This window comes from Crocodylus porosus, unplaced genomic scaffold, assembly GCF_001723895.1.
Source record: "Crocodylus porosus isolate Cpor-Errol unplaced genomic scaffold, CroPor_comp1, whole genome shotgun sequence".
Taxonomy (NCBI): Eukaryota; Metazoa; Chordata; order Crocodylia; family Crocodylidae; genus Crocodylus; species Crocodylus porosus.
In genome coordinates, this window is record NW_017728886.1 from 4,496,730 (window position 1) to 4,516,253 (window position 19,524).

Here is a 19,524-nt window from a genome sequence, read left to right on the forward strand (position 1 = left end):
TCCAGCCCTGATCTCTATGAAAATGTGTGTGGGTAGCCTAGGATAGATTCATAGATGTTAGGAGCTGGAAGGGACCTCGCGAGGTCATCAGGTTCAGCAGGAAAGACCGTGCGTGTCCAGTCGTCTTTTGAAGATCCCCGGGGTCGGTGACTGTTCCAGACTCTGGACACTCGAGCCGTGAAGAAGTTTTTCCTTCTATCCAATCTGAAGTGATCTTCTAGCAGTTTATGTCCATTATTCCTTGTCTTCCTCTGGGGTGCCTTGCTGAACAGATGCTCTCCCAGCCCATGATGTTCATCCCTTATATTCTTACAGGCTGGCACCAAGAGCCCCTCAGTCTTGTCCAGGCTGAACAGTCCCGTGTCCTTCAGCCTCTCCTCCTATGCAGGCCTCTCATCATGCGTGTGGCCCTCCTTTTGCACTTTTTAAAGCTTCTCTACGTCCTTGTTGAAGCGCGGCGCCCAGAACTGGATGCGGCACTCCAGCTGCGGCCTCGCCAACGCAGAGTAGAGCGGGAGGATGACATCTTTCGTCTTCCTTGAGATGCATCGGTTGATGCATGCCAGCGTATTGTTTGCTTTGCCAGCTGTAGCATTGTATTGGTGGCTCATGTTCTTGTGGTCAATCATGACCCCCAGGCCTCTTGCAGTTGTGGTCCTGGGTGGCGTAGCACCACCAAGCCTGTATGTGCGTTCCACATTATTTCTCCCCAGATGGAGCACTTTACATTTTTCAGTGTTAAACGTCATCAGGTTTTGATCTGCCCACCTTACCAATGCCAAGTAGAGTAGGAGGATGACATCCTTAGCCTTAAGGATCCAGGCCATTCAAGTCAGCCTGTCCTCCAGCATGACCGCACTCCAGGCAGCCAACCCCCATAACTCGGTGTAGTCCACAAACCTTGCCAGGATACATTTCACACCCATATCCAAAATCATTAAAAGAAACCTAAAAGAAATCTAAATCTCAAGAAGAGTAATATTTATTTCAGTCTTTGGGTTTGATTCTGTTCTCACTGACGCTGGTAAAAACTGGTATAGCTGCAGGGACATCAGTGGAGTTACAGCTGATTGACACCTATGTACGGTGCAGCCGGTCATACTGTCTGTTAGAAACATGTCAAGTGATGCTTTAGATGTCCTCTGGGTGGTCCCACAAATGTCCCTTCCATCAGTATGCTGAGAATGGATGGTGAGATGTACCACATTGTGCTTTGGCATCCTGCCTGTGTTTCATGGGAATTTGTTGCTGCTGACTTCCATAAACTCTGTCCCTGCAGCTATTGGACTAAGTCTAAAACCTGAGCTAGATCACCTGAAGGTTTCTGGTCTTTGGATTGGCCACCTTCCTTGGCAGGAATCTGATGGAAGCAGTCTCCAGATCATTTGATTAACATAGCCCCTGACCTGTGGTTTTTAATTAATTGATTTGAGCTGGTAGGTGTCCTAGACAAGCTGGGCCTCTATGGTATCTCTATGAGAAGTACCATTAAAAGTAGGAGTTTGAAATGTGTACCCAACATTAAGGACCCTCATGGGTGTACTGTCCTTTTTAGATACTGCTCCAGGGTCTATGGCTCCTAGGACATCCTTCTCAGAAACTGAGAGGACAGGTACCTTTATTTCCTGGATTACAAGGAGGCAACATTTAAATGGGATAATCTCAATCTCAGGCTTACGTACTTCAGGACTGTCAACATGACAGAGTGGAGTTTTTTGGCTTTTCTAAGTGCATAATGCACCATTGTGAGCATTCACACCATTTCTAAAATGTGACGATCATGTTAAATTGACAGCCCAAAGTCAAACACCCTCTTATTAACTGCAGGACTAATAGCAGCAGGGGGAGCATCCTGTATAGCATGTCCTTTCAGAAATGGCTTCACCTTGCTTTGGAGGGACAGCTGTGGGGGGCTGGAAAGGAATGGTTTATTATCCCTGCTTTCTTCTAACATTGGTTTCTTTGCCTAGATTCCTAATACGGGGCGAGCTAGAGTCAACCAGGATCAGCGCTGTGGACACCCATCCATTGGCAACAAGAATAGGATGCATTAAGTTATTCTACAGAGCCCTCAAAAGGACTATTTTGCACTGAAGACTTTCAGCCGAGATAAAAAGAGGGTTAGAGCTGACTTGGTGATGAGGAGGTAAGAGACTCTGAATGAACGGCCCTCGTCAGCTTGTGGCTGGGGGTATAAATGCATTGCTAGGGATGTCTAGGCCTCGACATTGCATTTTGAGCAGAAGTGAAGCTGTGCATCTCCAAACTGACAAGGAGAAATGGGTTTCAGATAACCCGACTGAACTTTTTGAACATTTCTCTTAGGCACTTCACTTCAGATTGGATATAAGGAAAAACTTCTTCATGGTTCGAGTGTCCAGAGTCTGGAACAGTCACTGACCCTGGGGATCTTCAAAAGACGACTGGACATGCACGGTCTTTCCTATTTAAGAGCAACGGGGGCTCTTAGGCATTTTCCATGAGCTTTTTATGAATTTGGAACCGATTCATTCGGGGCTGACTTCCTGCCCCTGGGGCGGGGGGCTGGACTCGATGATCTTCCAAGGTCCCTTCCTGCCCTAATACCTAAAAATATCTATGAAATTATTCAAAACCCTCCAGACTGGGGCCAAGAGCATACGGGAAGCAAGGGGGTGTTCTCCGAATGCCAGGAAGCGACGGGCGAGTTTGGGCGGCATGACCTGGTGCAACAGGTATTGAGGACAAGGGCGGTGTTTTGGTCAGGGGCTGTCAGGTTAGGGAGTGCCTGTGCATTTGGAGATGATGCATGGGGAAGTTTCTAGACAGAGATGGAGGGAGAAACAGAAGCATTTGAGAGGGCAAGCAAGACGGGTTCAGCAGTCATGGGGGCCGCCGGGGATCTCCTCTGCTCTGACATGCTTCAGATGCTCTCCAAACTCCACATATCTTTCCTATTACTACAATTCCCATTTGCAGCCCGGTTCATCAGCCTGCAGAGCACAAACCAAAGGAAGTAAAGTCAATAATTTATAGCGGTCTCTGACCGCTTTACATGGACACCGGCCTAACGGTGTCATCGTATCTAATGGAAAGAGTGAGGCAAAACCTCTGCTCTCATCCCGTTCGGCCCCGTGGTCCTCGTAAAACTGGGATTGAAGGACCAGCCCTCAAGAATCGGCTCTGACTAACTCTGATCTGACCTTTACTTTCGATTTGGCCTCTTGCTTTTTCCCGACATTTTGCACATTTTAGGCATGGGGCTTATAGGCAGCCAGGCAGGCAGACTAATTTTCTTTTTCTTGAACACGGCTTCAGAGAATGGGCCAGGGCTCTTGGAGGTGTCCAGTTTATCTCAGCTAGGAAAGCGAGGTTACATGGCTCCGGGGATGGGTGGTGGTGGTTGAAAGTATTTCCCCTTCAGACTGCTGGTTGGATGGGTTGTGGTTGATGGGGCGGGGGGAGCGGGAGGGATGGACGACAAACCCCTTTATGCTGTGGGCTGGGACGTGTCTGAAATGAATTGTGAGTCCTGGCCCATTTCACAGCAGATGGCCATGTCATCAAAATGCATTGGCACTCAATTTTAGCAGAGACGCTGAGGTTGAATGAACTCTTACCTCTCTGTGAGGGCTGCCTCTGCACGAAGATGGGACAGGGACCAGGTTCTGTTACCTCTGCCTTGATTTCTTTCTCTTTTTTTCTTCTTTTTCTGGGAAAAAAGAAAACTTCATCTCTTCCAAGGGAACAGCTACAAAGCAGAAGGAGGTCAAAGACTTTTAAAGAGGCACAAGGGTGCGGGGGGGGTCAGGGATGCAGAAGTGAATAAAAAACACTCCCTGAAAAAGGAAGAAAGCATCAAAAGCAGATTCGACAGCGTGACCAGTTGCTTTACTGCAGCAAGAGCTAAGGGTGCAGACAGAAGTGACAATTTTCACCCAATCTGGCCACAGAAAGCAGCTTATAGCTGTGACCAAACACAAGTGCATGGCTGCAGATGGCTTCACAAATGGCCAATGGTGTGAAAATCTGACCCCTCATTGCATCAGATAAAGGTGTTGCAAAATGTAAGTGTAAATCTTTTGTAAGTGTGTCTGCAAGCTCCCAGCCTCTTGCTGTTTTCAGAAGGGGTGCGGGGGGAAGGGAGTGGGGGAAGTTCAGTCTGGGATTTTTTCAGCCCCCCTGGAGAGTGGGGCAGGTGTATTGGAGCCCCTTCCCCCCAAGGTGGGGGGGGATCCAATTCATCCCCCTCCCCCTCCAGCACCATCTGGAGAGCCCCAAGAAGAGCTCCCTCCTCTGCTTTTCCCCCCTTCCCTTCTGAAAGCAGTGAGCATTGGCAGAGAGCCCCTGGCCATTGCTGTGGGAATCTGGCTTCCAGCCCCAGCTAGATATCCTTTCCCTTGGACCCAGCAGTGAACTTCTGTTTGGTCTGGGGTAAGGTTGTAACTCAGAGCGCTTTGCAGAAATTGTTACAGGTGGGCGCTGCACTTCTGTCTGCACCCTTAAGGACTCTGCTGGGCAATCATTCTGCTAACATCCATAATAATTCAGAGCTATGAGTCTTTTCCGAAGCCCACTGAAGTCCATGGGCAGGTTTCCAGCGACTTCAGGAGGCTTTAGTTTAAGCCGTATGAAGATGCGAAGATGGGGCCCTTTCCTGTATCCCATATGCCTCATGAAGAACATTTCCACTGGCATTTCCCACACCAAAGTCTTATTACCTATAATAGTGAGGGGCTCAGAGTTCACCACCAGAGGAAGAGAGATTTTTATTCTCTCTCTCAGGCTCTATTGTGCCTACAGCTAGTTTATCTGTACCTGGGCATCGTTTGTCTCCCTCTGAAGTCCTTTTACTCAAATCCAGCTCAAACACCGGGGACTCTTGCCACACTTTGATTGCTAAACACCAGAGACCAGCATCTGTATCTGGAGGTATGCCTGGTCCCTCCTCCGTGAAGCCCGGGGGTTTAATTCACAGCCAGGGCAAGCACAGATTCACAGACATCAAGGGTGGGGACCCCCGTGGGAGTCTCAAGGCAACTCTAGGAACGGCATGATTCCCGGGATCATCAGTTTCTTTCTTGATATAGGACTCAGGGGGCAGCTAGGTGACTTTTACAGTATATCATGTTCAAAAGACACACTATAGACACTTTGAAACTGGAACTGAATAGCAAGAAGAGCCCTGCCCACTGCTATCAGAAAGGGTTGAATTGAAAATCAGTGGTAACAAGGAAGCTATGCAGACTAGAGGTAACTGAGATCAAATTTTGGATCTATTGCTGCCCTAGTTCCTTTAAGGCTGCTCCAGTTTGGTACCTGCTGCTATTGCTCCTTGTATTGTGTATATATATTAACCATGGTAGACACTGGTTTACTAAGATAAAAAGACCCTGCTAGCAGAAACTTGAACCCCAGCTCAGGCATTTTTCTCCCTAAGTGGGTCACACAACATGTTTGCTTGATGTCTTTCTCCATGACTCCATGACTCTTGGTTTAGCTTCAACAGGGGAGGTGAAGGATTCTCCTACATGGATGGCCTGGTGCTAAAAGCAGGCTCTTGGAAGGTAGCTCATGGGAGTTTGAATGTGATCAAGGTCTCTCACGTCTTGGGAGAGTGCTGCAAACAGCCAGCAGTTGTGCAAAAGGTGGACAACCTCTCCTCAAGTGAGGTCCCCCTTCTGGACACTATGCACCCTCATTTGATAGAAATGGGAGTGTAGAAACATCCATCCCTGTATCTAAGTGGTCTGCTCTAGGCACCTTCTGGTGCCTCAAGGGGCTTTGGATCACACTTCAGAGACATTGGCTAGTGTTATAGCAGAGCCTGGTTCAAGCACTCATGGTGCTTTGGTTAGGTCCCGGAGGACTGGAAAAGGGCCAGTGTGGTCCCTATGTTCAAGAAGGGGAGGAGGGGGGGAACCAGAAAACTATAGGCCAGTTAGTCTCACCTCTGTCCTTGGGAAAATGCTGGAAAAAATAATTAAGGATCACATTTGTGGGAGCCCAGCAGGGGAAATAATGCTGAAAGGAAATCAGCACGGATTCATTGCCTGTAGATCCTGCCTGACTAACCTTGTTTCTTTTTATGACCAGGTCACAAAATACTTAGATGGAGGAGTTGAGGTAGATGCCATCTACCTAGACTTTAAGAAGGCCTTTGATACGGTATTGCACTTTGTTCTCGTAAATAAATTGACAGGCTTTGATGAAGATGATTACACAGTCAGGTGGGTGGCAAATTGGCTTAGGGGTTGCACCCACAGAGTGGTGGTGTGCAGGTCGGTATCAGCCTAGAAAGATGTGGGCAGCGCGGTCCCGCAAGTCTTGGTCCTTGGAGCGGTGCTATTCAACGTCTTCATCAGTGACTTGGACGAGGGCATGGAGAGCACCCTGTCCAAGTTCACAGATGATACCAAATTGTGGGGCAGACTTAACACACCAGAGAGTAGGGAACGGATCCAGGTGGATGTGGACAGGCTGCAAAAATGGGCGGAACAAAATAGGATGCAGTTCACCAAAGACAGAGGTCAGAGGCCTGCAGGTAAGGCCCTGCGAGGAGAGGCTGAGGGACCTGGATCTCTTCAGCCTTCACAAGAGCAGGCTGAGAGGGGATCTTGCGGCTGCCTATAATTCATCAGGGGAGGGCAGCAAGGAATAGGAGATGCCCTATTTACTAGGGCACCGCCTGGTGTAATTAGGAACAACGGCCACGAAGTGATGGAGAGCAGATTTAGGATGGGCATCAGGAAGAACTTCTTCACGGTAAGTGCTGCTGGAAGCTGCAACGGGCTCCAGGGGAGGCGGTGCTCGCCCCTACCCTGGGGGTCTTCAAGAGGAGATTGAACAAGCACCTGGCCAGGATCATCTGACCCCAGCGCTTTTTCCTGCCCAGGCAGGGGTCGGGCTCGATGACCTACGAGGTCCCTTCATCTATGAATGACACCGAAATTTATAAGGGCTGTATAGGGACCTGGTTGCCTTATGCTGTCTCTTTGGATTTCACTCCTTGGGCATGGTAATGAATTTGTAAGCATTGCCACACCGAAGTGGAGGCATCTACAAAGCCGGTCTGGATTTTTTTTTTCACTTATTTTGCTTCCTGCTTATTTTCTGCTCACGTCTAAGCTCTTCAAATCACAGCCTGCCCTCCGTGGCGGATTTTGGAGTTACTGCAAGATACATTTTTCCTCCATTTTTCAAACCCGCGTGGGGCCAAGATTTTCCTGGAATTATAAACTGCATGACACCTCTTCTCAGCAGAAAATATCCTATTCAAAGGGTGTTATCTAGGGAAGTCAGGGCTCACCAGGATAAGCTGAAGGTTCAAGGTGCAATCGGGACCACTAAGCCTATGTTTGAAATGAGGGAGAAGTCAATGTAGCCATCGGAGGCCGAATTCAGATCCCAGGCCCACCAAGGCACTTCTTTTATCATCATTCGAATCACTCTTATCTTGTGGCCCAAAGCTGCTGTTAACAGCTGGGATACCTGTGGTGTTCCCAGGTAAAGGACTGGGAAGGGGGGGGTATGTTGGACAACCACATGACTTGAATCACTTCCTGACTTCCAGTCACCTTATAATTTTTTGATGCACCTCAATTCTGGGACATCTGGATGTGGGAAAAGGGAGTGTGTTTCCCACTGCTCAGACTTTCCCAGGTGCCGGTGTATTTAAAAAAAGAAAATACTGGTATTATCCCCTTCTTTTCACACTTCCCCTTCTTATTTATAACGAGGACAGAAGGATTGAGGGGCTAGAGCTTTTAAAGGATCTGGATTTCAGCCCAGAACTGCAACTGGTGCACCGCATGAGCCCGGATAAATCAGCTCACGTTCCCATGCCTCAGTTTCCCTACACGAGTGGGGTGATTACATTCATCCCCTGTTTGTAATGAGATCCGGGGCTGGAAAGGGCTGGGGCACGCTGTTCTGAGCAGCTAGCTGGATGCGACAGATGGAAACCGTGTGTTAGCCCCTTGGCGGCACGGCAGCTTTCTATATTTCACGGAGACAATGGATCCAGCAAGTCAGGCAATAGCAGGAAAATGCCAGTGCATTAAACTGACTCCTGCCCTGGCCTTTTGAGTTTCGGGAATTATTGATGTGCTCATTAGCAGCTTTGCTATAAGCCTTGTATGCCGAGTGCCAAAGGCTGCCAGCCAGCGATCGCTACTGGAAGGTCACTATCAAAACCGGGACCGGATCCAACACAGCATCCCACCTATTCTGAGGACTTAATTTATAGTTTTAATTAGGGGAATCCTAGGATCATTGATCAGCCCCATGGCTTAGTGTTGAGAGCAGGAGGTCAGGGGCTCGGTCGCTCTGTTGGCATAACGGTGAATTTAGTTTTCTTTAAGAGATGAGACATCTGTGCTCAGGAGGAAGCCAAGATAGCAGACGGGATCTGGCTGCCAAAACTAGCCTGGGAAGGAGCAGGTTTCTGCTGTGTCCTGGGGGCCCTTGACAACTGTGCATGGGGATGGGAGGGCTGGTTCAGGAGCCGCATGACTGACGGGGATAGGTTGCGAGTGGTATTGGGTAGTGATCCTCTCCAGAAACAGCAAGCGAGCTTCACCCCGGAGGAAGCTGGCGAGAGAGCCTGCCATCCAGTTTGCAGCTGCAAAGTCCTCCTGGCACAGATGCTCCTGTAATCCCATACAGCAAGTTGCGGCTGTATTTAGAAACGGCTTTACCCGTGCACCCATGATGCAAGCAACACACTCCCCACCTCCCTCCTTTTCTGTACGACGTGGGCAACCTGAGTGGGGGCCGGCTGACATGTGGGAACGGTACCGCTGGCAGGCGGGAGGCCAGCAGCGTGTGAACCGAACGGGGAGCGATGGGAGAGAGCAGCACGTGGAAACGGTGCCCCCCGGAGAGATGCCGAAGCGGCCCGGCGCTGGGATAGTTCCTGTGGCAGCCTTAGCTGTTTGGGAAGCCAGCTGTTCCCCTGTTATTGAATGCGCCCTGTTCTCCTGCCAGATGTTCCCAATCAGCGACCTGACAGATCTGTCCCTCGTTCCCAAGATCGATTAATCCCCCCCGGATTCCAGTTCCCTTTCTCAGGATCTCCCTAAAAGTGGCAAAATAGCTGGGGTAGTGCATGCATATGTGTGTGTGCGTGCGTGTGTGTATAGGTGTTGGTTATGCAGGTTATTTCTCCTCCTGCTTTCAAAGGAATGACTCCACCACACTGGGAGTCTGGGCACTGCTCAGCGTTGGCAGCGAACCTCGTGCCATAAAAATCTCACTCTGGCAGGAAAGAGCTAACACCCCAAGGAGCGTCCTACCAGCCTGATGTCAGCCACCGGCTTCCTACTGCAGATTTTAATTTATTTCTTTTTTCTTGCTTTTAAAGTGGGGGGGAGGCATTGAGGAGGGGAGAGGGACTATTTCAGGCTCTGGGTGGAGAGCAGGGAAGGGAGGCATCAGAAACACCCGGGTGTAGGAGCCGCCGGGCATGCTCAGTAGCCGTTTCAGAAATGGGGCAAGGAGGTTTCGGCATTGACACCTGGCAGGTGACACCTAGTGATGCTCCAAGAGCTAATGGGAGCACAGATTGTGTGCGTGTGGAGGGGGGCAGGAGGGGGTCACAATAAATCCAGTCATTCAAATCAGCCCTGAAGGCTTCAGGCTGGGTCTGCAGCCCAACCTTGGTGCTTTCAGGGCGGGTTGCTCTCAGGCCCAGCCTGCTCCCACTTGCATGTGTCCAGCTTGGAAACAGGGCATCCAAGCCTGCCTTTCAGCCTGTTGGTGAGAGATCAAATGCTTATTAAATGCAAAATGCACAGGCAGCCTTAGGTGCACAGGCTGGAACAAAAGTGTCCTTGCCACCTGGACCACAAAGGCACACTCCCTCTTGGCCTGCTCTCCTCCAGCTCCCTAAATGCTGTCCTCCTTGGCTGCCCAGAGGGGCTCCACTTGAAGAGGAGGATTGGAAGTTTTTACTAGTCCTGCCTAACCTAAGGCCTGCTAGTTATGGTAATTTTCTGGGATTTAAGGTGCTCAGTTCCCTATGTCTCAGGGCCTAGAATTTGCATCTTCCCCATCTCAGACCCATGCCCTCGTCGAGGAGCTCAAAGGGGCGTGGGCCCTTCTCCTCCACTCTCATTTATACATTTCTCTCCAAGTAAAATAGAGCCCTTTATAACAGTGACTCTCAGTCGGGCTGCTCCAGCACCCCGGGGTGCTGTGAGAGCCTTTTAAGTGTCTGCAGGGTACCACGCAATATTGGCACTGTTCGGTGTGCAAGCACCTACACATGCTTCATAAGATAAACCCAGAGATTTCATAGAGGGGCAAAAATGTTCTTCCCTGCTTCTGAGTCCTTTGAAACAAGAACTGCCCTTTTATTTTTCCCTCGTCAAAAAGTGAGGGAAAGCTAAGAGCCGGCATTTTGCCATCTAACAGGGGGAGCAGGCCAAAAAAGTCAGTGAATTAATCACTGCTTTATACCGTGGCTATGATCGGCTCACCCACATTCGTGCAGAATGAGGTGTCGTGGGAGATACCCGCTGTCAGACGAGACAGCTCCCTGTCTTTGCAGGGTGGACAAGGGCTGGTTTCTGCCTGTGGAGAGACCAGCAAAGTGGTGAATCTCCCTGGACGGGTTTGGATCTCCGCATGAGGTCGGACGCATCATTTTGTTGATTGTCATGGGAAAGCGAGTTGGTTTAATATTTGAGCCCTGGGTTTTAAAGCCCGATGGGATCGCTGTGATGATCTCCAGTGTAACCTGTTATGTCAGGTAGCGATTCCCGGTTCCTATATTCTCGACATACGGCTCCGTGGCAGGGTGACTCCCATCATCCACAGCTCCGGGGCAGCATGCCATGCTGACTGTCTTGGAGTTGCAGAGCTTGGGGCTAATGATAGAGTTGATCTAGTTGGGGCTGGTCCTGCTTTGAGCAGGGGGTTGGACTGGATGTGACCTCCTGAGCTCCCGTCCAACCCTCGTTTTCTATGATTCTGTGATTCACTGAAGTTTGCCATGCAATGCCCTGAAGTTGAGGACGTCCGTGGTCCCAGGGTGAATGGCTCTGGAGCAGCCAGCCAAGGGGACCACCCTGGAACCAGATCTCCATCCGCCTTTCATCAAGAATCCCAACTCCAAATGGGAAGGAAACCAAGTTTTGCAATATCAATATTTTCTGCCAAATGGAGTTGCTTTTTGTGTGTGTGTACAGCTCTGCTACAGATCCTTAGCTTGTGCCTCTTGTTCCTAGCCATCAGCTGCACTGAATCCTTCTTGAAAGCTGAGGGTTGCGGGGGGACCTCATTTGCAGGCCAGAAGAGCGGTGCCCCAGTGCAGAAACTTGACTCCCATAAGTATGAATATTGCTGCAGTGTTGTTGTAGTAGCTGCAAAAGGCCTGGGAAATAAAAGCAGCAAGATTAGTGGGGTGAGGGACTGTCTTTTATTTGACCAAGCTGCATAGCTGGGAGAGAGTGGAGATGAACTGTTGGGTTTCAAATGCCCTTCCTCAAGTTGGAGAGAGAAAGAGTCATGGATGATAACTGCTTACTTCCCTTTCAAATGATCAGACCATGAACATCACTAGATTCAGCTAAAGCAATTGTTCTGTCTTGTACTTAGCTTGGACTGGATGAAGGCCCCTGGAAACCTGAAGGTTTGTCTCCTCTTTCTCTTTCTCAACAAAACTATTTCTCTTCTCTCTGTGACCCAGGTGCCTTCACTCTAGGAGCAAGGAGGCAGCAAGGAGGAGGCAATTTGGTCAAGTAACATTTTCTTTTAATCTCACCTCATCAATCTTCCTCCTCTAAGGATAGTGAGCCCAGCCATGCTCGTCCTTCCAGGAGGTCCATCTTGGCTTCACACGAAGTGAGCTGGCAAGGCAGCTCTATAAGATGCGCTTGTGCCTCTATGGGTAATAAATGGAGGACTTTGGTTTCTATAGTGTCTCTTTCAAGAGCCCTAAAAATTACAGTCTTTTCTCATGGCACAAATGGCCCAGAAGAGCCTCAACAACTCAACAGGCCACTGTCACTGTCACTCCAGGCAGGAAAAGGTAACGTGGAGTTGTGGATGCTCTCCCCCGGGTCTACCGGGCCGCCTGCTATTCCTCACACCCGCATCTCTATATAGCTTTAGTGCACATCAGCTTTAACTCAGGACACAAGGCTCACCGGAGACCAAATTAAGTGGAGCCGACTTCCCAAAACTGGGAAGGCGAGGCCAGCCGAACGTTGCATCTGGGAAAGCAGGGGAGGATCGTCCCTGCTCTCACTCGTTCCCACCAGACTGGCAGCTTTTTTCCACGTTTTACGGCCCGTCGATGTTATAATTGCATCAATCGCTGGATGCAGCAGCCTCGCATTTTTTCTGTGTGCCACTGTCTGGAGCTGCAGGAAACGTTGCTAGGCACTAGGGTTGTGTGTTTGTACACACTCTCTACGTGGTTACCGGGATGGCCTTGGGGAAGCTCTGTCCTGGACCCACAGCACTCACTGCCACTAGGGGACACCGCCGAGCTGGTTTTGCATTGCTTCGGTGACACCCTGACCCTTGGCCATGACATTTAATGTCATTGCTATGGTGCCTCGCCGACAAGGCTGGGGAGGTTTGGGTCTTTCCCCCTCCTACCCATTTAAAAATTGGTATGACTCCAACATAACCAAGCCTGCTGCTTTCAGGATGGAAGCGACCCAGCCAGGGGATGGAGAGCGGACCCGAGTGTTGGCTTTTGGGGTTGTCTCAAGAGGCAACAAAAATCACAGCTCCCTTTAAAAGCCTATGGAGGCAAGAAAGAGGAGGGAGGATTCATGAAATGAAGGGTTCTGGGCTTTGCAGCGAGCTTTCTGAGCATGATAGCTATTAAAAAGGAAGTCTTTAACAGCTGGAGACCAGAATGACAGGCCTGATGCATGCCCTGATCTTGTGTCAGTGGATTTATAGCTGGTTTCTTTCTTGGAACAGAGAAACAGGAACTGCTAGGGCTTCTGACACAGAGAGCTGGGCTGGACATGAGGGCATCTCATCTGTCCTACCTCCGTGCCACTATAAAGCACATGTTTCTGCTCCATATGAGACAAACATGGCAATGCAGCCCCCGAGCACAGTGCCGAGCACCTGCGAATAAGCATGCCCAAATGAGAGAGAGTCCTAGGGGTAGCTTTAGGGTGCTCATGGATGCAGCACTGGTCTAGACTCGCTGGGCAGCTTCATTTCTGGGATTTTCTGCTCAACACATGATTCATGGGGGTGTTTCCAGGCACAGCATGAGGGGTGTTTAGGCATACCCTATGATATCACCCACTGTCATTACAAAGATCATTATTTCTAAATTGAAGTGGTGACACTGGGAAATGAAGACTTCTTTATTTTACAGGAGGTTGAAAAATGGGGGTGGGGGCAGAGTTCATCCAGTTTTATTCTAATCATATTTTGTTTCACCATTTGGGTCTGATTTTGAAATTTCCAACCCGGGGTGGATTGCCGACTTGTGGAACTCCTTGCTGGAGGAAGCCACAGAGGCAAATACTTGGGGGATGGAAAAAGAGTGCAACAGATTTAAGAGATGTGTTTTAGAGTTATCCTCAGGCATCATGATCCAGGACCTAGGTTGCCTACCTGCAAAAAGGAGGGAGTAATCATGCACACGCTGAGTCCTATAGATGACTGCAGAGCTGGTGGGAAGCATTTTGCTGAGTTTTTGATTTTCACTGAAACATTAAATCATTGTCAGCAATCTCTCAGTTTGAGGATGATCCCTACCAGGGCCCATTGATGTGTTTTGAAGTGACTTAAGAGTCTAATCTTTGAGCCACTGATCCTTCTGCAGACATTGCAGGTCTTTCTTTAGGAGAGAGTAGGCTATAGGCTGGTCGTTTATCTCCTTTACCTTTCTGCACTCTCTCTTCTCTGCTTCGAGGGCAAGACGCTCTACCTGAAAGCAGGGTGCTGCTTGGTTGCGGCGGCAGTGCCACTGGCATCTGGTAGCAGCCAGCACCTCCCAGCTCTTTATGGCGGTGTTTATTTTCTTGGGGTATGCCTTCAACGTGTCCTTGCGGTGTTTCCTCCGGCTGATGCGAGATCTCAGGCTGCAATTAAATTGTCCGTAGCTCTTGGCTGCACAGCCAAAAGCTGAAACAGTAGCTGCTGGTGAAGACTTGGGTGGATCTAGGATTTTGAAAACAGCTTAAAACAGCAGTCTGCAGGTCCGTAGTGTAGACGAAGAGAGCCCAAGAGAAGAAAGGATAGCCTGATTAGTGGAATATCAAGACTGTTGAAAAGGAGAGTGGGTCATTAACAGCTGTTGTTCCCCATGTGGAACTGAACTGTGCATTATAGACTTACCAACTTGTTCAAAGATACTAGGGCACGTGGGGGCAAAATGTGGCCCACGGGTCAAATGCAGCCCACCAGGCTATTTTATCTGGCCCACCGGGCCCCTAAAAATTTTAGAAAATTAATATTTATCTGCCCCCTGGCTGCCTGTCATGTGGCCATTGATGGCTTGCCAAAACTCGATGGGCGGCCCTCCACCCAAAATAATCGCCTGCCCCCGTACTAGGGTTTCTCTGTGTAGAGCTGCATGGTGCGGTGTGGATCTCCCGTAAGTATTTGGAAACAAAATCCTGAGCTCAATCATCAGCCCAAGAGGCTTCTGTGTGCAAGGTGTCATGATGTGTTGTAAAGTCAAACCTTTTCTCCTTTCTTTGTTTCTTCTTTCGAGTGACAAAAACGGTGTCTGTATCTTTATGCACTTTGGCGTTTTTGTCGATTCAGGAGCTCTTGGCTGTCAGAGAAGTTACCACAGATTATGTCGTGGAAGTGGCTCTCGTCGATCCCCCTTTTTTTGGTTGAAAACTCATGATGATCTTGGACCAGACAGCTAGTTTGTTCCAACTCCAACTTGAGTTGGAACGGCAGAAGAAAGGTAAGCAGCTCAGTGTCAGCAGTCATGGAAAGTTGCCTTCAGAGAAAGTTTCTTCCCTGCCCTCAGGAAAAGTTTTTTTCTGACCTCCCGGCTTATGACCTGAAAAGCATGATGATTTATAGCTTTTCCAAAACCATGTTTTTCAACTTACTGATAGTTTTTAAAGGCTGAATGTCAACCAGTGTCAGATGCAGTTACAGAGATAAAGAATACAACCGTATTTTCAGAATCACTTATCATGGATATGGGTTTTCTCCCCTTGAGTTAACATGAGAGCTGTCACCCACTCCTCCTTACCGGGTTTGTTGAGCAGCCACTGAGATCAGAGTTCATTCTGGACTTAGTCCTAGAAAAGAAGCCAAGTATGATAACTAAAATAAAACATCTGGAGGTCTGGCCATCAGAATATCATCAGATATGCGCTGATTCTAAGGCTATGCTATGTATGAAAGGTAAGAATCTGAAGCATTGCGGGTTTTTTAATTAAAAAAAATAGCTCTTTGAAAGAATGTGGAATGAGAAAAAAATAATGTTGATCGGAGTTGATTGTCTAGGAAATTTACTATGGAAAATTGTAGGTCCATAATGAATAGTTGGAGAGCTTTAATGGATGTCTGTGCCAATAAAATCTAAACATATATTTAAAAAATAAAGATAACAGAAGTCAATCTAGCTAACCAGCGATGTAAGGAACAATGTGAAGAATAAACACTGTTTTTAGGGGGTGGGGAAAGGGCAAATAAGTTTCTAATTAGTAGGAGGGATTGAGTAGATTATACAGAGACGATAAAAGCGAGGCAACATAATTGGAAACACAGAGCTGCAGTATGAAACAATCCAAAGCACGTTATCTAGCACAAATGATTTTTCTTTTCTTTTTTTTCCCTGGGCAAGTGGTGAATAAAAAGGTTGATGGTCTTCAGACTCCGGGATAGGAAGCAGATGGGGGAAGGTGGTGAAGACAAACTGAGTAGCCTTGACTGATCCGCCTGTTGCCCCATTGAGAGATAATGATGCACGTGGCCTTTCGCCCCTGCTACGGCTTTCGCCCCCCTGCAACCCGTGTCCCAGTTCTGCAAGCATTTAGGCACATCTTTAATGTCAAGCATGAGAGGTGCTCTGTCAAAGTCATGAGGACTACTCCTGTGTCTGAAGTGTGTGTAGGATCAGGGACCTCGGTAGATAATAAATGAAGATCGGTAGTGACTCCTGGCTGTTTGATGGCCAATGCAAAATCACCCTGATGGATTTATTTCTAGGGTCCATATTAAAAAAAAAACCCCAAACCCCTCACTGTCGTAGTCAGACTGACATATTCTCTCTCAAATCCCACCCCTACCACTTTAAATTGAGAATGAAGACTAGAACAGGAAATGCAACTTATGGTGCCTAAGCTTATTCACCCAATTTCACCATTTTCCCTCTCTGCGGATTATACTTTTCTTGGATTTAATTCACTGGCCCGTGACTCTTCTCTTCCTAAATATCTGCAAATGACTCCCAGCCCATGGTTCATTCATGACCAGCTGGTTATAAGTATTTCACAGTCCAAACTGGAGCTGTTTTGATTGGATGCACTGGTGACATGGTATCATTTCTGAACCCTGACTTGATGGGCATAACTCCTATAATCAGGCTTCTAAATTTGGAACTGGCTTGCTGGAAGCCTTCTGCAATATTGGCCTGATGTTTGGGATTGCTAGGTGAATTCAGCCCTCCACTAATCTCAAACGAGGCCTGCCGAATTCCTGCAGGCACGGTCAGCGTCTCCACACAGAGGTAAATTTAATTCCCTACAAGCATTCCAGCCAGCAAACCCACTTGCAAGACTATTCATCAGCAGCTGACACAGTCAATGTGACTTTGTCTCCGACTCCAAATGGACAATTGAGGTCATTTTGATTGATCTGTTTATTTATTTGACTGGCTTTGCTCTGCTCTGATTGGGACATGTAAAGGGGGTGTAACGCTGAAGGAAGCTTCAATGCTTCTGTCTCTGTCCTGTGAAAAGAGAGATGTAGTCTGTCTAACTGGGTTATACAGCCTATTCTGCGCTAGTGTTTTGTTTTGTCCTTTACAAACCTTGAATTTTGTATCCAATCTGTGCATCTTTCTGCAAATCCCAAATGCAAATTCTATTATCAGCTGGATGAAAAAAGACACTTAAGAGGGGACACGATAGCAGTCTTCAACTACCCGAAGGGCTGCCATGAAGAGGAGGGAAAGCATCTTTTCTCTCTTGCTGCAGAGAGGACATTGTGAACCAATGGCCTGAAGTTGCAACAGAGTAGGATTAGATTGGATATCAGGAAAACGTCTTCCCTGCTAGAGCAGTGAGGCAGTGAATACATGTCTAGGGAAGCTGGGGACTTGCCATCACTGGAGGTGTCCAAGAAGAGGTTGAATATCCACTGGTTATTGGGGTTTTTTGGTTTCTCCCCCGCCCCCCACCAGTGACAAGAGCATACCTTCAGCTCATTTTCAGCTTCTGGTCCACTCACAGGTCCTTCTCTGCAATACCGCAGGCTAACCAATCATTCCCCAATTGGTATTTATGCATGCAATTATTCAGTGCTGAGTACAGGACTTTGCATTTGTCTTTTGCTGAGTTGTATCTGATTGATATTAGACCATTTCTCCAAGTCATTCTGGATCCCAGCCCTGTCTTTCAGAGTGTCTGAAACTCCACCCAAGTTGGTGTCATCCACAGATTTGCTAGGCATGAACTCAATTTCACCATCCTGATCATTAATGAAGATATTGAACAATACTGGAGCCAGGGGAACCCGCTTGACACCTGCTCCCAACTAGACATCGAATCACCAGTGACTCCTCACTGAGGATGATGAACCCTCTATGGTGTATCTACCTTACAGTATGTTCATCTAGTCTGCATTTACTTATCTTTTTAATGAGAGTTGCATGAGAAACGGTGTCAAAAGCCTGGCTGAAGTCAAGGTATATCACATCCACTGATCCTGCCACTTTATGTAGAAGAAAACCAAGTTGGTCAGGCACGACTCTTGCTGCATCCATGCTGCCTGTTCTTCTCTAGATGTTTTGAAATATATTCCTTGAGGACCTGGTTCACGATATTTCCATGTATTGAGTTCAAAACGACTGAACTGTAATTCCCCAGATTCTCACCCAGCCCGATACTGAAAATCTTCAGTGAAAGCAATCCCATGGTTTCCCTGGTCAGCTTGTTAAATTGTCCTGCTGTTTTTGCCATAAGAATTTTTTTTTTTCCTTGAGATTTAATCTAAATAGTTTTTGCTATAGTTTAAACCCATTTCTTCATGTTCTGCCTTCTGTGGCAAGAAAGAACAGTTGTTTCCCCTCTTCTTTGTCACAGCCGTTCAAATATTTGAAAAGGTCAGGCTTGTTCTGGGCAAAACCGGTCATAAAATGGAATTGCTGTCCTATGAACATTTCTGATATTTCAGGATTTCTCAGCATGGAAATCCAAATATCAGAACATTTCGTGGGGAAGAGTTATATTTTGGGAATGTCCCCATGGGACTGTTGACTTTTTCAGTTAAAATGAAATGTTTTGACATTCTGAGAGCAAAAGTTGAACTAAAATAGTTATTTGAACTGAAGCACGTTGCTTTGGAATGTCCATTTGAAATAAAACATTTTGAATGAAATTGTTTTTTCCACATGAAATGGGTTGCTTCAAACACCGCTTCAGTAAACTGATTGTTTTGGTTAAGACTGGAATACTCCTCATGATAGATTTTGATTTTGATCCACCCGGCTTTTCCGGTAAAAGAGTTTTCTTCCTGAAAGTGTTTTACCATTTGCAGTTATGGACTTTATGCATGGTATAGTTTTTACCTGTTACCTCTTAACCAGAGTCCATGGACTAGTTGGTCTGGGCTAGTGGAATACTCCCATAATGGCTTGTCATCAAATCACAAAACCCATAAAAAAGTAGGGCTAGAAGGGACTTCTAGAGGTGACGTAGTCCAAAACCTTGCCTGAGACGGGATCATCCATGTCTAACTCTGGGAACTGAATTTGAAATCCTGATATGGTCTTTCCCAGTCTATTGGATTTGCCATGACTTTAGGGAGATATCTTGAGAAGGACTTGTTTCCAGGTTTCTTTTGGGATATGATGCAAACTATTTGACCTATAATGAGGCATCTTTCTTTTTTAATCAAGAAAATAACAAATCATCCAGTTTAAAAGCTAGGACATTGGGTTTGGCCTTGCAACAACCCCTCTGATAGTCCATTAAGCTAATGCAAGAGGCTGTAGTGTCTCAGCAATATACCCATGGGATTTTAACTTTTTCTCTTGTCAACAAAACCAAACTAAAACAAAAGATTTCAATCCTCTGCTGATTCCCCGGCAGAGTTTTAAGCCTCCAGGCCGGTACCTGCTATTTTGCTAGGTAACTTATCTAGGAACATGCTGTGCTCGCAGATTTTTCCTATCAAAGGAGCTCTTGACTTCTGACAGCTACAGCTGTGTTACAAGCAATGTGAGTTAAATAGAGACCAGCAAAGTTTGCAGTAAAATAGGGTCACTTCTTGTTTCATTCAAAAGCAAAACCAAGCATGTTAAATAGATTTTGCAAAAGAGGGTTAAGTTATACAATAATAAACTCAGTTGTGTTGGCATTGGAGGGG

General features: G+C 47.5%; 1 long non-coding RNA gene across 1 annotated transcript; it reads left to right on the forward strand.

Annotated features, from left to right (window-relative positions):
• Window positions 1-14,484: 14,484 nt before the first annotated feature.
• Window positions 14,485-16,090, forward strand: LOC109306239. Its single transcript, XR_002099902.1, has 2 exons — window positions 14,485-14,884; window positions 15,779-16,090. It is a non-coding gene; the product is annotated as an uncharacterized LOC109306239 (long non-coding RNA).
• Window positions 16,091-19,524: the final 3,434 nt, after the last annotated feature.